A 17,872-nucleotide genomic window follows, 5' to 3' on the forward strand; every position below is an offset into this window, starting at 1 on the left:
TGAAGAGAGGGGACCAAGTCCAGAAGTGTCTGTGGAGTCCAGGGGGAGTAGGAGATACTACCCACTCAGAAGTACCTTTTGGAGTTGGTTGACAAAGAAGGAAGACAGGTCAACACTGCAGCACAGAAGCTGGAGAAGAGTTCCTGATGCATGCAAAATGTGTCCCACCCTGGAAGCTGGATTGCAGATGGGTCTTGGTGAAGGATTTCCACCAACAAGCCTTGGCAAAGGCAATCTTGCAGTTGGAGAAAAAGAAGTGCTGCCGGGGACCAGCAAGGTCCAGGAGGACTCTACCCAAGAGAGGGAGTCACAGGGGACCCTCTGCATCGCAGAAGGCTCACATGAGCAGAGGCAACATCCACAGGTGTCCCACAGGACAGGGACACAGAAGTCATTGAATCAGCCCATGCAGCACCACAGAAGTTAGTCCCACGTCGCTGGAGGACCACGCAGAGGCCCAGGAGTTTCAGGAAGGAGTGCTTGGGGCTGGAGATACATGTCGCCTGAAGCTCCCCTTGGAGGTGAAGTAACAAGCCTTGGCAACTGTAAAGGAAGCGGTGCACAGGGGTACTGTCTTGCGTGGAGTGGAAAGGACTTACCACCGCCAAAGTGCAACAGCTGGTAGAGAGGACCAAGGGAGACTTTCCATACCACCAACCATTATACAGGACCCACGCCACTCAAGATGAGAGGAGATCCACGCAGCCAGTCGTCGATGCAGGCAGGCACATGTGGATGCAGGGGAGTGATGCCTTCACCCCAAGGGAGATTCCTTCTTCCTCTTGTGCAGGCTGAAGAGTTGCAGTCTTCTGAGGATGCACAGCCAGGGAAATGTTACAAAGCTGGCAGGAATTCTAGATACAATGTTGCAGAAGAGTCTTCCTCGTGGATCTGCAGCTTGTAGGCTCCTGGAGGGTCCAGTTGCGGTTCCGGAAGCCAGAAGTCAAAGTACAGGTTGCAGGAAGTCCTCCTGGAATCTTGCAAGCTGAATCTGAGGACCCACCCTGGAGGAAGGCCCTATATAGCCCAATGACGGGTCTTGGTCACCTAACCAGGTAACTACCTATCAGAGAGTGCCTCTGACGTCACCTGCCTGGCCTGGCCACTCAGATGCTCCCAGAGTTCCCTGCCAACCTTGGAATCAAGATGGCAGAACCCAGGGACCCTTTGGAGGAGCTCTGAGCACCACACCTGGGGTGGTGATGGACAGGTGAGTGGTCACTCCCCTCTCCATTGTCCAGTTTCGTGCCAGAGCAGGGGCTGGGGGGTCTCTGAACCGGTGTGGACTGGTTAATGTATGAAGGGCACCAAATGTGCCCTTCAAAGCAAAGGCAGTTGCTGGCGGAGGCTACCCCTCCCAAGTCAGTCACACCTATTTCCAAAGGGAGAGAGTGTTACCTCCTTCTCCCAAAGGAAATCCTTTGTTCTGCCTTCCTAGGCTTGATCGGATCAAGCAGCAGGAGGGCAGAAACCTGTCTGAGGGGTGGCAGCAGGTAGGCTGCCCGAAAACCCCTGAAAGACTGGTGGTAGCAATGCTGGGGGTACACTAAGGAGCCCCCAGAGTGCATGGAATCAACAGTATTGGGGTATGATTCTTTCATGTTTGATACCAAACATGCCCAGGTTCGGAGTTACCATTATGTAGCTGAACATAGTGACCTATGTCCAGTACACGCGTAAAATGGCGTCCCCGCACTCACAAATTCCAGTAAAATAGATCTGGAGTTTGTGTGGGCACCACTGCTAGTGCAGGGGTGCCCTCACACACAGGTAACTGCACCCTGCTCTCTGGGCTGAGAGGGCCTACAATAGGGGTGACTTAGAGTGACCTGGTGAGGTAACCTGTATTGAAAACGGGTGCATGCACACGTTTCACGCAGACTCCAATGGCAGGCCTGCAGAACCCTTTACATGGGCTCCATATGGGTGGCAGATTAACTGCTGCAGCCCATAGGGATCCCTGGAACCCCAATGCCCTGGGTACCTAGGTACCATATACTAGGGACTTACATGGGGGGACCAGTATGCCAATTGTGAGGAGAGAAAGTTACCAGCAACCAAATTTAGAGGAGAGAGCACAGTCACTGGGGTCCTGGTTAGAAGGATCCCAGTGAACACAGTCAAACACACTGACAAACAGGCCAAAAGTGGGGGTGACCAAGCTAGAAAGAGGCTACTTTCTTACAGTGACCATTCGAACATCATGCATACAAGGGTGATGGCAGTTGGGCCCTGCCCCATTCCCAGTAGGGTGCCGATGTATAATCATTGGGGGATGCTGTGGCTGCTGGGGGAGCTCAGCTATGAGTAGAGCCTGCACGCCCTACAGTATATTTGACGCAGATCTCACCATTCTTAATGCAGTCCACTCCTGTCTAGCTCACCCCACCCATGTTCTGACCCAAGACACCCAGGAGCTCCACAAGATTGTGTCACCAGTGGTCAGTACCTTCAAGGAGAGCCTCACCTTCACTGCAGTTCTCCCAATACCTGGACATTTGAGCAGGTACCACTCCAACCCCCAGGCCACTCACCTTTCTCCATGGGCATACTTATTTATCCTCCTCAGTGCTTGCTGTACGGGCCACTGCCTGCGGTCACTACGGAGGTGACAAAGTGGGACAGCCCAGCTTTTTTACAAGGAATCCCATCCAGAATTAATGTACTCCATCACCCTGATGGAGGGCGGGCAGACCACCAATGTATAAATGAGGCCCTAAATTACCTTTTTCTGGTTCTTACTTTTTTTCCTCACCCCTCCCTCCTCTACCCCAAATTTCTGATCCCTCACTATCAATCAGTCATCATCCATTTCACATACTTAACTCCTCTTCCACCTCTTATCCCTTCACATCCCTCACTCTGCATCACTCAAACTATGTTTTAATGTTTCAACCCTCACCCCTCATTCCACAGTTGTCCCTCCACATGCTTCAGACCTTATTCCATCTCTTTATTTCAAACTCTTCCACTCACTCTTCATCACTTACTTGTCACACTTCATTCCTCACCTCGCCTTCTTTGCTCAACCTTCACTGCTCCTACAGTCCCCTCTGAGACATTACTGAAATGGACAAATGGTGATACCTTAAAACATGTACCACACTGTCCGTTTTAGGACATGTTAATCACTTACATCTCGTGCCTCAATTCTCTATCCTCATTCTTTAACCTCTTGCCCTTACTACTCTTTCTGCGCTTCTCGTACTTTTCTAATCAATCTTCATTCCTCATTATTATCCATCACTCCTCAATGCACAGTTTTAAGTATTACACTGTATGCCACTCCACTGTTTGCTACTCCACTCTACACCACTCCACACCACTCCACCCTATGCTATTCCACTGTATGCTATGCCACTCTACTGTATGGTATTCCATTCTACCCCACTGCGCTGTATGCCAGACCCGTCTACGCCACTTCATTGTACACCTGTGATGTACTTTAAATCCTAAAATTACCCTAACCTCCCTTTACCTCCACCCACCCTTTAACTTTAAAATCACCCTTATCTCCCTTTACCCCTCTTACCTGCGTGGTAAAGTACTGTGTGGTAAAGGTATAAATACTTACCTGTGTGGTTCTTACCTGCATGTAATGGATGCATGGGAATGGATGTGTGGTAAAGGATGTTTCCTTCTTTTATATTTGGTTAATATTTGTTATATTCATTTTAATTCATTCATTTTAGTCCATATCATATACCTTCAGAGTATGTGACATTAATGTCAATATCTAGTATTACTTTTTAAGCAAATCAGCATAACTGCAGGTTATGCCATTTTCATTTAAACCTGAGTCATATTCATTTAAGCATTGCTCATGTTCATTTCAATATGTGCTTTATTCATTGCAATGCATGCCACGTTTATCTTACAAGGTTTCATATTAATTTCAAAACTTTTTGTAGGCCATATTATTTCAGCCGGTTTCATACTCATTTGAAAGTGGTTCATATTAATTTTAACATGTGTCATGTTCCTTTGAATGATTGTCATTAACACTTGACATATTCATTTTAGCATTGGTCAAATACATTTCAACATGTTATAATTATTTCAGTACATGTCATATTGAATTTAATGTATATCATATTAATTTCAGAGCATGCCATATTCATTTTAACAAGTCTCATTGCAATTTTAGCATCTGTCATATTCACCTTAACGCATGTTGAATCAGTTTCATTGGGTCTCAGATTCATATCAATGCATTTCATATTCAGCTTAGCATGTGTCATATTCCTTTTAATGAATGTTGCATTCATATTAAAACCTCCTGTATTATTTTTAGCCAAAGTCACATCCATTTCAACACATATAATATTAATTCCAATGTGCATCATACGCCTTTCAAAGCAAGGCACATTCCTTTTGATAAATATCATGCCCATTTCAATGTTACTCATATTCATTTTACATTGATATCAAATTCATTTGAAAGAAGCTCATGTTCATATTAGTACATCATATTCATTTTAACATGTGTCACATTCCTTTCAATTGATGTTTTATTTGTTTCAATCAATGTCATAATCATATTAACACTTGTCATGAATTTTACCATGAATCATATCCCTTTTAACCAGTCATATCCATTTCAACGTGTATCGTATTCATTTAAATGCATGCCATATCCATTTTGACAAATGTCATGGGAATCTCAGTGTTAGTCATATACATTTTAAGGCATGTCAAATTCATTTCACTGGGGCTGATATTAATTTCAACACAAGTCATATTCATGTTAAATCATCTCATATTCATTTCTGTTTATCTCATAATCATTCCGATCTCTGTAAAGTTCATTGCATCGCAATTCATAGTCATTGCAACATGTGTAATGTTTATTTCAAGGTACATGATATTATTTTCAGTGTGCAATAAATTATTTTCAGAATATAACATATTCACTGCTGTGACTGATATTAATTTCAATTTGCTATAGTAATTTCAATTTATATCATATTCCTCTTGGCATATGTCAGTCATTTAAAAAATGTCCCGTTCTTTTTTATGCATATTGTATTCATTGCAGTGCTTGCTATATTGTTTACAGTGAGTGCCATATTCATTTGAGTATAACCTATATATATTTCAGTATATCTCTTATTTAATTCAGAGTGTGTGTTATTCATATGAATGACTAAGTAGCATATTCACTCTGCCAAGTTTCATATTTGTTCTGGTACAAGTCTGATTCTTTATGCCAGATATCATATTAATTTTGACACATAGCACATTCATTGTAATATGTGTCATATTCATTTTGCAGCACGCTTTGCATTTCAGGGGGTGTCCTATATGGATTTCTGTAATTTTGACGTGAACAGCTTCCCATAGTTTTCCTTCCCTGTTTAGAGTCAGATGAACTGAGATGTATCCTCTGGTAAAGCCTCCAGTGTCTGTGCTGACTCAGCCGGCAGAAGCCTCTGACGGACAGCTCAACTGACATCGAGTGTTCAATGAAAGTACTTCAGACAATCTTCTCATTTAGGGTGGACATACGACTAACGTTTTTTCCTGTTCTGGACCGCCAGTGATACTATACGATAATTGCAGTAAAAAGCAGCCATAAAAGCATAATACAAAGCATTAAAACATCAAATGATTACAGACTCACAAAATTCATAAACATAAATAAATAAATACATGACAAGGACAAATAATAAAACAGATTCATTGAAAAAAACTTCTTAATCAAATAACCAGAGTTGATTTCCTATAGAATACCATGGGGCATATTTAAGAAAAGGGGCGCTGCACTCTGTGCAGCGCCACTTTTCTTGTGCCTTTTACCCCCCCCCAACCATGTGTGCCTGATATTTAAAATACAGCGCACCACGGCGCAGGGTAGGGGGCAATAGTATAATTTGTCATGATGCTATTGATGTACTCTGCAGGACCAGCCCCAAAATATTGGCACTAGTCCTGCAGAGTACATGGGGGCCCATTATAAATAATTGAAGCCCCCTTTTAACGCCTGCTCTGAGCAGGCGTTAAAAGTGCTGTAAAAAATGACGAAAGCAAATCTAACGGGGGATGCCCCCTTTGCATACATTATGGCTGGCGCAGGCATAATGTATCGCTAAGGGCTACAAAGTAGCCCAATGCATACATTGCACCACTTTGTAAATGTGGCACGAGGATTTTGGCCTCGTTGGACCACATTAGCGTAAAAAAAAATGACCCTAATGTGGTGAAAGGTGGCGCTAGGGGATTATAAATATACCCCTACTTCTAAGACCTTGACACAACCCATCAAAAACAATCAATACCCCGGGACTGGCAGCAGATAATGTGACCATGTGCAACTAAAGATGCTAAAGGTTAAAATAGCATTTGTTTTCTTGTAGCTATAGAACAATTTAAAAAGGACTAGATACTACAGCAAAGAGTGGGGGAGTTTTAACTATTGCAAGAAGATCGGGGTATCAGCACATCTTCTGATACCACTTACTCCTATGAGAGGGACAAAAAACTCTTTGGAGTATACATTGTAAAACTCACAAAAAAACGAAATATGACTCCATAATGAGGGTGGTTTAGATATTCACATACTCCCTAACAGAGGTTTTTGAGATCTTCCATTCCTCTCTATACCGATGTCTCATAGTTTTATAAGCATTTTTAAGCCAGACTAAGTCAGCTTTGAACATGCCAGAGGTGTTATAGAAGAGTTTCGGTCTCCCCAAACTGGACGTTTCTTTTGTTGATGTATTGAAGCCAGGGTAGTTCCAAGCCTCTGTCACATACAAGACAGTCATGAATCACCTCTCTGTTGAAGCCTGCGTGTGGGCTCACCCAAACTGCACACCATAGTGCCAGGGAAGCCAGTTTAATGCTGTTCTACACATGGTCCACCCTGAGCTCTTGATGTTCGATATAGGTACAACAAGCCAGGTGGACAAACAGAAAGTGCCTCAAGACCCTTTTTTCTTCGATCTGGAGAGAAGTAGTGTCAGAGTAACCCCAGATGCCGGCCCCACAGGTAAGAATGGGGAAGCATTTGCTTTTAAAGACCTCCAGCAGGATGCCATTGGCTTCCTTGCAATGTCGGAGGCCAAATTGCAGATATATCTAGCCACACTAGCGACCTTTTAGAGGCTTTAAGTTTATAGGGTACTCAATTACTCTTTGCATTAAAGAATACTTCCAAATACGAGAAATCATGGGTAATGCCACAGGATGGTCCCAAAGAAAAACACTCTTCATCGTCTGTAGTTTTGGTCTTCAGACCATAGTGTGGGTTTTAGATCGGTCGGTATCGAGACCCAAAGACCCCATGAAGTTCTGGAACAGGATATTTAGGCTTTTGAAGGTTCTTTGAAGTAGAACAGCATCATCTGCATAAAGTAATGCGGGGATCTTTTATTTACAGACTTGGGAAACATCTGCAGCACAGGCACAGAGGGCAGAGCCAAGGACATTATTATACAATAAGAATAAAATTGGGGCCAGGACATATGCCTGGTGAACAGCCATCCCCAGCTTGAAGCTAGGGGTGCACTTGCTGGCAGTGCCGAACCTAACAAAGGCTGAGGGAGAAGACCTGGATCCGCCCTCAGATCAGTCAGCATGGCCAGCATTGGATCTTACCATGCCATTGAAGGCACTAGGCAGGTCCATGAAAGCCAGGCAGATGGAGCCCTGCCTCTCAATGGTATACTTGCGTACACATAGATGCAATTTCAGGCATAGCTCTACAGTGCCTCGCCCCTCCCAGAAACCATACTGTACCTCTGACAGCGTGTTTGATTCCCTGACCCATGACAAGACGCTCCAGCGCAGCCCTGCCAGAGATCTTCACTGCAGAGTCCAGCAGGGAATTTGGTTGGTAACAGCTTGGCGACTGAGGGTCTCACTTTTTAAAAATAGGAACTATAGTAGCCATGTGCCGTGAATCAGGAAGCCTAGTGCTGTAAAAGGTATTGAAACAGTTACATAATAGTGGGGCCTAAAGTTCCCAAAATTATTTGTACAAGTCCATAGGGACCCCATCAGCACCGAGGGCCTTTTTGGGCAGAGACTTTGTGATGGCCTCCTGAATCTCTTCTAGAGTAAACTTTATTGGAATAGGAAAGACCACCTCTGTTTCAAAGCTTTCTGGGGGCATATCTGAGCCATAAAGCTCACTAAAACTGTTAATCCAAGCCTCTGGACTAATAGTGGTGATGACAGTATTATTAATATCTCCTAGAACGCCTATATCATTGACCACCTTCTAGAAGGTCCTGGAGTCTTTCTGTCTACAGACCAAGACCAGCCTCCCCCATGACTCCTTTAATATCTCTTTGCGTCTACTGTGCAGGGCAACTTTGTACTTGGCTCTGCACTTGAATCTTAGTTCTGTTGCTAGATTTCTCCTTCAGAGCCATATGTATGTTCACCAGTGCCTTTCTACAGGAAAAGTCAAATCATTTAGCCCCACCGTTGCCGAGTCTTATTGGCTTCATGAGTAATTTGCCAACAGCAAGCCCCAGTTGGACAAATAGGTTGGTCACAACCAACTGGACACCTGAGGGAGATAGGCAATCATTCAGCAGGTCAAGATCACAGCAACCAGGTCAACATCCTCCAGGCCAAACAAAGTCTATATGATTCAACAGCTAGGGATGGAGTATATATACCTTTAGCACCATTTACCCCCTTGTGAATACTTAATCCCAACCGCAGGGGGTTGTGGTCACTCAATACTGTTTAATCGATGCTACCCCTCAACACACTACCCATAACAGCTCTGGACACAAAGATATAATCAGTGATGGACCTATACTCCCCCCAACATACCTTGCATTTGTGGAGTAAGTGGAGTCCACTGATGCACGCACAGCCCTTAATAAGATCAAACATATTAATAAGGTTTAGGAGAGACATGGCTTGCTGATCTTGGAGTTGAGAGACCCCTAAAGAGCTAACCTTATCTAGGATAGAAAACATGTTAACCTGCTTCATGGATTCAAGTTTATTATAAAAGTCACCCTAACCACAGTTTGGAACCATGTATGCAAGTAGGCAAGTTCATGGTCAAGGCCCTAAAATAAAATTTAACAACATACTACTATTGAGACAGGCATCGGTACCAAAACACCTGATATAAAAATTAATAAAGACAATATTGGAACCATTAGGCTAAATAAATAAAAAGGCTTAGGCTGAAATGTTCCCAGTGCACACCATGCTAATTTTACACCCCGGGATAAGTCACAAATTTGCCAGTAAGCCTTCCTTTGCCCTACTGGAAAGAGAGGAGATCACCGTTACCACATGAGCAATAAACCCATCCAGACTGATAGTTCTGTGGCTCAGGTCTCTTGGCGGAATATCATGTTGCAGTTTGAGATAAGTGTTACCCAGTTATTGTTATCTTGTTTGCTGGCTAGCCCAGCTAAATTCCAGAAAAGTATTTTCACTTGATTGGTGGTGTCAGCAATGTATGCAAGAAGGTTCCCCCCAATAGGAGCAATGCCACCACCTACGGAAAGAGAGGAGATAAGTGTTTAGATCTTTAGAAACCCTCTCCCTTAACCATCCTCAACAACAAGCTGGCCTGGGCCCTGGCCAGTTTCCTGCGGAGCACACGCAGTCTTTATCTGATTATCACTGAGTCAATCCACGTCGGTCAGAATACTCCGTGGCGCAAAACGATTCTGTACATGAATATTAAAATGTTGCAGTTGGCCTAAGTTACCATCTCAGCTGCCCTCCTCGTTAGCTGGATTGAGTGGTTTGTTAGCCAGTGGTTTATAAAAGTAGCCAAGGGATAAGACCTTAACATTGTTGGACTTATGCTGGCCTAAAGCAAAGGCCCTGACCACATTCCCTGCTATTCGTTGGTTGTAGAAAGTGATGATGACACAATCACCCAAGAATTCTTTTCACATTTTTCCCACTCAAACAACCCTACTAGCCATATGCACTTCATTAAAAAGCTTGTCCCGGGACCATACATTTCCATGGATCAAAATAATAGATCTGTAAATTAGATCCTCAGTAGGCACCACTGACTTGGGTCAAAGTGTTTCCACATCTGCAAGCACAATGACAAAAAGACATGCCGCTGGTGGAGGTCACATCTACAGGAGGCCCCAAAGGCCTGCCCCAAATGACTGCTAATTATGTTGAGACTGCTACAAGCTGAAAGTAACCCACTGTGGTGCCCCTGCATCTCAAGAGCTGGCAGTAGTCATGTTGCAGTTACCTTGGTGTCACTGGCAACTTCTCCAGAGACTAGGTTCTCCTCTGACCTCCCTGCCTCTGGTGGATGAGTAGCTTACTGCACACTAAATATAGTGTTACCCGCAATTAGCCAAGCCAGTTTGATATGCCCAGGATTCTGCCTTTGAGTGAGAGTTGATAGTTTCACCTCAACAGACTCCAGGCAGTCATATAATCCTTTCAGTTTGGCATCCAGGATTGCTTCAATTACCCTGCCAAATGATCCAACTTGCCCTCAATACATTCTGCAAAGGAGCAACCGCTGGTTACTGGTCACTCCCCAAGGAGATCGGTTAAATTGCATTGATATTTTGCTTCTGGGGGATCCCCATTTGTTTTTGGAGCTTGAGGGCTTAGCCGATCAAGCCGATTTGGTGAGAGCTTTATTTAAAGTTGGGGGGGGGGGCATGATGGATGGACAAAACTCCATTCACTTGGCCTTGGTCTTGTGCCTGTGAGTCCTGGGTATCTTTGCCTGAGTTTATCCTTCTCTTCAAATCTAGCTTGAGAAACTGGGGAAAGGAACAAGCGTGGCATCAGCATCAGCTGTATCCACAATGGGGGCAAGAGAAACCCTTCTTTTTACATTGGAAAGGTCTTTGCTAATGGCACCCACAACCCTTTCAAAGTAGCCATTCAGAGTACTGGCCTTTCTCTTGACCAACTGCCACGCCCTCGCACACCCCACAAATTAGGTCTACTTTTCGGTTCAACAGCCTTTCAAACCCCCAGTAGAGCAGGGGAGAACAAACCACAAGGTAAATTTGTCAAAGTAATCCACACTCAATATAGTTACGACTGGGGGCTAGTGGGGGCAAAAACTGCGAAGTACCTTAGTCCTGAGGCCAAGAGGGGTGGCCCTGCCCGGCGGCTTCCGGGCTCAGTCAGGCAGAGGTGGGCCCACTCTTAACCCTGTCTTTGCCTGGGCACGGGACAGGGCGCATTCCGCACTGTGGAAATGCAGAGGAGCTGATCAGCGCTGTAGCAGCATGCAGGAGGAAGCAGGTGTCAGCCGTCCTGTCACAAAAGAAACTGTAACCTGCAGTACCCGCTGTGCAGCCTCTAGAGCAAGTGCAGAGAGAAGGTGTCCTGCACTGCAGAAGTGCAGAGGTGCGGCTCAGCGCTGAAGCAGCGTGCTGGAGGGAGCGGGCATCGGCTCCTCCTTGCCAAAAGAAGCTGGAACATGCAGTCCCTGATATGCAGCCCCTAGAGCAAGTGCAACGTGAAGGTGTCCCGTGCTGCAGGGTGCAGAAGTTTTTATCAGTGCTGGAGCAGAGTGCGGGAGGAAGCAGGCATTGGCGCCTCCTAGCCAAAGGAAGCTGGAACCTGCAGTTCCTGATGTGCAGCCTCCCTGGATCAAGTGCAGCATGACGTTGGCCAGTGAAATCCTGGTAGTCCAGAAGAGGAAAGCATAATAAAAGGCCCACATGGACATTTATTTTTTGTACTTCAGAAACAAGCTCCGATTAAGTGATCATGTTTCTGAAGAATGAAAAACCTCTATTGAGCAACCGCATTAAACATAGCAACCACTCAGAAAATGTTCACTGCCTTCAATAGCAGCTCTGCTGAAGGCAGAGCGATATCTGCCCAGACAGCAGAGTAAGTTACACGGTGGCTGATGGACCAGTGGCCAGACTCTAAATAAGGCTTTAAGGCTTTTCCCCTCGCACACATTTTGAGACGTTTTGCCTGGTAATCTGTGAGGAAAACACAGGATCAGTATTGTGCCATTGTTTTGCACTATAATTGATCACTACTTTCTTTTATGGTTATGGTTTCTTTCCTTTCTCATTATGGGCCTGATTTAGGGTTTGGCGAGGGGGGTTCTCTCTCACAAACGTGACGGATATCCCATATTCCGTATTACAATTCCATTACAGCCAATGGAACTTGTAATACGGCAGACGGGATGTACGTCACGTTTCTGAGGGAGTAACCCCTCCGTCAAACTCTAAATCCGGCCCTATGTGGTTGTTTTTACAAGCATGGCTACTACTTCATGGTTCTATTTTTGTAAAGTATTATCTTTTGACAAATAGTTTTCTGTTTTCATTTTCAAGATTGTATCGTAGATTAATTCAGATCAGACATTTTCTGTGGATATTATAATTTCCTTGTTAAAATGAGTTCCACGTGAACGCTTGTTTCTATGTTTTTTTCAGTATTGAATATAAGCATCACTTTGGGATTTCTGCTGGTTCTCTAATGGGGATCCTAATAGGTTTTGGTGAATGGAAAGAGGGTGAACACATTTGTGCTGAGATACAAAACCTTCCTCCCCTCCAACATTTACCTGAAGATATTAAAAACCAATTTATCATACCGAGACCTTAGAAGGGTTTCGGGGAAAGTACACATTCCTTGCTCGATTTGCCTTTGCTTTAAAATGTAGTTAAACTACCCCTTCTCCTTGGCCTTTGCGTCTTTAAATTAAAAGCCACGATTCTCTGGGAACGTCAAGATTGACTTTATGACATGGAGCAACACCGTGGCATAATGGTGTAAGTCTTTTGTTGAGTGCTGTAATAGGAGTTGTGTATTTCTGTCATAAAAATACAAGGAGAAGCTGTTATTTACTACATGGCTCCATTAGGACAAATTAAAAGACATGCTTAACAGTAAGTCAAGATCTTACAGAAACCAGTAAAAGATCACATTCTGTAAGATGTTTTTTTTTAAGTGAATACAGACGTCTTTGTTTAGTCTTAGGGTTGGATAGAGAATGCGTGACACAAGTAAACACAAAATCCTGCACATCCGACTTCAAGAGCTTGTCTCGATTTGCCTCCTATATTTTCTTTGCTATTCACATTTTCCTTTCAGCATTCTCCAAAGCTAATATTGTTCATGTGTGCAAACAGCCGTGCCAAATCGTAAATTGTTTTTGTGAGCGAGATGGTCCTTCTGGAATCCAGGTCTGATGTATAGTTAGTTGTGCCTCCCGCTGGTATCCAAAATGCCAAATATATAAGAGTGTTTGCCAAAGAGGTATTTTAGATTCTGTATTTGTTGTACAAAAATGTAAATGTTCATAATGTGCAGGATATTTCCTTCTAATAGAATTGTACACTGTCACACATACAAGCATGCCTGTCACACACGCACTTACCACAAGAAAACTCTTAAAGCGAATTGTAAAACTGCAGTAAATTTAAATGCAACATGATTTTTTCTCAAAGGAGATGCCGCCATTTCAAATGTATATACATAAACTTTGCACTCGTGCAACTATGGTACGAATGCGCATTTTGCACCATTTCTCAGCTTTATTTCTATGCTTTTTATTATGTTGTGCTTAATTGCATCATAGAAAACAAATTACAAAATGGTTGCAAAAAAATATTACAAATGTTTTGCTTATAAATAATTGTATGTGTATGAAAAAGATTTGAACGTGAAAACCTATCCAGGAAACGAGGGGCCACCCCAGCCAACTGTCTAAGAACAAACACAATGACGCTTTGACACGGGTAGTGCATCAATCTCCTTCACTAATGTGAACAATGTGCTTTCATAATCACTGACTCACCATGAACCCATAAGGTACCTCTACGTACCTTCTCAGCCACTAACGGAGGTCTGGAGAATTCCTGCCATCAATGCTTAGCTTGGATTTTCATATCATTGGCGGAAGGCGGTTGTCCTGAACTGTGGAAATCAGTTTCATAGCCACTCAGGTTCTAGACATACCACTGGGCGAAGATGAGGCAAGGTCCCCTTTTCCGAACCACTCATCTTTCTCTGATGCCTATCGTGGATTCTCCACCCCCCATAGGCACACTTGCCATGTGAAAATCTCAGCTGCGTCCAGCAGTTTTCAAGATGTAGGTGCCTACTGCTGAAACTGAAGTTGGAAGCACCTAGGCCCATAATTTTGGGCTTTCATCGCCTTTTCCCCTGATCTGGTGCCTTTTGGGCAGCCTAGCACCAACACAGGCACCTTTGCACTGTGGTGCAAGGGTGCCTGCTTAGCATGCAGGATTGTTTTTGTGCATAAAGAGAAATCTTCCTGCACAATCAATCCTGAGAGGCTTTTTCCTCTTTCTGTGTGAGAAATAAGGATATTTCTCCTCATCACTCCTCTCCTGGGAAGGCATATCTTTCTGGTGCATTCCCAGGTTTACAGGTTCTTGTAAATCTGAGAATGCGTCAAAATCCATGAATGTTGTGAGGGAACACCCACACAATACCCATGGAAATGCCTCCCTGGTGCATAGTACTGTAACGCAGCGATATGTGCTATTTTACATTTCTCAAGAGTTATGAAGCCACACAGGGCCATGCAAGGTGGACTTGCTTGGCTTCATAAATTTCACTCAAGGTTTGTGTCGCTTTTGCAAACCAGTGATGCAAGCCATGCTATAAATATAATCCCTAGTGTAGACTAGCCCACTAGGCAACTACTGTCCCCAGCTTCATGGATACTTGATGCTACACTCTAGTGAACTGGACCAGTGCTCCTACAATAAATATTTCCAGACTTAGAGTTTTGGGGGCAGGATTTACTCCATCAGGGTGACAGAGTAAAGTATTCCTTTGCCCTGAGGGAGTACCCAGCCATCAAATTTAGAGATGTCTGCCAGCCCAGCGGACATTGGCAAGTACCACTGTCTCAGCAGTTCCGATCAATGCATTGAAGGTTTAACAGGCAGCTCCATCAACATTGCAGTGCTGCTTTTATTGTATTATGTCTGACTTTGTTTTACTGTTTTGGTACCTCTAAATCAATTCTCATTTTCTTTAAGTTAAGTCTGTTTGCTCCATGCTATCGCTACTCAGGGTTGAGGTCAGTTTTTAATTACTGAAACCTCTGACTGGATCTAGCAGGCTAGTGACCTTAGTTACTTGTTGTGGACTTCCATCCACCTCAAGTAATAATTCAGGTTCAAACAGTCAATAGCTGAGTTATATATTTAGTAGTGACAGACATCATGTTTAAAGGTTTCATTTATTGGCTACCATTACTGGAGATGTTTTTATTTGAATAATAGGGGTGCTAGCATGGAGAGAGGATGAATTAGTTAACGTTACGGAGGCATAATTAGAACATGCTCGTCTCCACTCCAAAAGGAATTTCCACAACACCTTCATTAAGGAGTATGGACACCACCTTTTCCTCCCAGGGCATGAAACTGAGAGTCCTAGGTGAACCACCGCCAGTTGTTAGGGCCTCTAAGTGTGTCCTGGAAGTGAGGGAACATACTCTTCCTCGCTGATCAATCCATGGCTTGCTGATTCTGTCCTCATTTTCTCACCATTTTGTCTACTGAAAAAACATTTCTCCTGCTGCACGTTTTTTACTTTTTTAACTGCTCCCTTAATTACTTTCATTTTCTTCCCTTAAATCTGGCTACAATTTTATTCTTTTCTCGCTTTCTCCAGTACTGCAGTTACAGCATGCTCAGGGATACTTCATTCAGGGATGCTCCTCTCAAATTAGTTGAATGACATAAACTAGCATGTAAAATGCTGCTATAAGCAGTGGATCAGTGTTGTTTAAGATGCCAAGGATTTATGGAAGGCTCTCAAGGTGACAATGCGTAGGGTAATTGTTGTATTTGTTCCCTTTTTCCCTTAAATGTCCTAACATATCTATTATAGGTCACTCCCTTCCCATTTGGTACAGCCCATCCTTACCCCTGTATCAATAGAACCTTCCACGAGGAGTCTGGCTTAGAATGTTGTGAGAATTCGATCTTGTCAGGAGAGGCTGAGAGTGGGAGGAGTGGAAGGTGGTGGAGGAGACGGTCAATAAAGACTTCTTCTCAACACGTATGGTTCTGTCTTTATAACAATGGCGATGAGATAAACTGTGTAAGGGGGCAGCCACCGTCTCCTCCCCTTTTGGTTTATTCACCAAGCAAGTGGTAACTGTTAGGTATGCTTCTGAGCCTGAAGTGTAAATACTCTTCAGAACTTCTACCAAGAGCCATACAAGTCAGGTACTGTTAGAACCTTTCACAATCTGCGTCTGCATTTACCTTCAGTGGAGACCTCCCTCTCAGGGTATTCACCTGTGCACCCCTCCAGCACTGTGGGAGCTCTTCTCAGCAACCTTGTTTGCGCCCTTTCTAGCATCAGATCTCTTTGAGGGATACACAGCATGTGCTGTGCACTTCTCTAGCACCGTGAGCCCCTTCACAGTAACATATTGAGCACCCTTTTCCAGCAGTGTGATGGATTCCAGCACATTTGTGAGCACCTTCAGTGCATTCTAACACCCAATCCTGTAGCGTATACCATCTGTATGTGTTCCTCGCTTTCAGACTCTGTAATTCTCCTTCCGGCGGAGTATAATTACTTTATTTTGACGTTCAGTGTGTCACTGGAGGAGGTTCCTCTTCCCTGCCTCCAGCTCCACTGTAGGCCTGCCTCAAGGTGCATCTTCCAGCATTTTCTCCACCTTTACTGCCTCATCAGATCCTGAAATTGACAGTTCTATGATGCTCACACATTCCAACATGTCTGCCCCTTTTCATCTTCAGTGTTACATTGATGATTATCCCTGTTCAGTGATATACACACACCATAATCAGCTTGTCCACTTTTTGCTTCATTAAATTTTAGTTAGATCTGCCTGCTTGATGCTTGCTTGGTGGCACGCACACCACAACTAGTGTGTCTACTGTATTACTGTACTATTTTCCCTTACATTTATCAGTAGGTGACACATCACCTTTCATATTATACTTTCCTTCATCATTGCCTCTACTGTGAGCTTGTCTGATATGAAATTTCCCTTGGATATTAACTGCTCAGTGTTTTTGCGCAGTAGTACACACACCATAACTAGTGTATCACAGTAACGGTGATACGCACACCAATCAATAAGATATATAGACAAAATTATATAATCCTTGACTGGTGTAGAGTGCTCGCCTCTGAAGTAGTTTAACCTTTATTTAGACTTGCCAACCATAGAATATTATGAGTAATATATTTCTGTATAACTCATTAACCACTAGACTCTTCCTTGTGTAGTGATGACATTTTGCTGTACAGTTATTCTCAATTATTAATACTGTGTTTCATTGCAGTTTACAACATATGTGCTGCTGATGTTGTTGTAGTGCAGGCATTCCCTTATATATTGTTTCTTTATATAGGCTTAAACAGGGTTAATTCTTCTTATTTCTAATTTCTTTGTATTGTCTCCAATTGCCACTATGGCAGCTGCAAGTATGTTGCAACCTCTACCCTTTCTGAATGAAATAGGTGAACCTAATTTGCCATGGAAGAAGTGGATCAAAATCTTTGAATCATACCCAATTACTATAGGATGAGCAAAATTTAAGCCAACAAGAAACCAGCACATTTTACTCCACAACCTGGGAATACATGGGAAGACATTTTAAAGAGCCTTCCAGAACCAACTATTACACAAGATGTGAAGGATGAAGACCTAGGTGAATACAAAATAACATATTTAAAAATGTAAAGTACATTTAGGGACAAAATAAATACTGTATTAGAACGTCACAAGTTTTTTAGTAGAACTCAAGGACTGAAGCAAAAAAGTGTTACAAGTTACATTGAAGTTCTCAGAGGTTCAAGCAAAATTTTTGACTTTGACAACCTAAATGTTTCCCCTATAACAGACCAATTGGTGTGATGCACAAATAATCGGAAAATGCAAGAAAAGATACTAGAC

This window comes from Pleurodeles waltl, chromosome 5 (assembly GCF_031143425.1).
Source record: "Pleurodeles waltl isolate 20211129_DDA chromosome 5, aPleWal1.hap1.20221129, whole genome shotgun sequence".
Classification (NCBI taxonomy): domain Eukaryota; kingdom Metazoa; phylum Chordata; class Amphibia; order Caudata; family Salamandridae; genus Pleurodeles; species Pleurodeles waltl.